Source organism: Solanum tuberosum, unplaced genomic scaffold (assembly GCF_000226075.1).
Source record: "Solanum tuberosum cultivar DM 1-3 516 R44 unplaced genomic scaffold, SolTub_3.0 scf00258, whole genome shotgun sequence".
In the NCBI taxonomy this organism is placed as follows: Eukaryota; Viridiplantae; Streptophyta; class Magnoliopsida; order Solanales; family Solanaceae; genus Solanum; species Solanum tuberosum.
The window spans coordinates 450,218-450,670 of NW_006239179.1; positions in this window are offsets into that span (position 1 = coordinate 450,218).

A 453-nucleotide genomic window follows, 5' to 3' on the forward strand; every position below is an offset into this window, starting at 1 on the left:
CAATTGATTGATACCAAGATCATATGCTTGGAGGACTTTGAGCCAGCGGAACCCCAACAATGAACATGTTGAAGGTCATTTGAAGCACTTTCAAATAAAGGCTTATGCCATTTAAGTTTAAGTTTCTCTACATTCATGTTCCGTCAAGTTCTGACAAGGAAGGTACCCATGTTAGCATATGGGCAATAAAGTTTGGTCAGAATCTATCTGTTGGGTGTTGCTATATGCTCTGTTTAATGTCTTGAATTATGCTCTTTGTATTTGGAACTACGTCAGACCTGATTCCCGTTTAAGAGGGGATACGTAGGCGCTCCTATGGAGTTCGGTCTTATCATAATAAAATTCCATTTCCCCTTTTGACTGTTAACTGGGGCAGAATTTTTGAGAGGGTCTCAAAAATTCCATCAGAAAGACATTTTCTTGCAAATGATGATACTGAAGCAGAATTTTCTA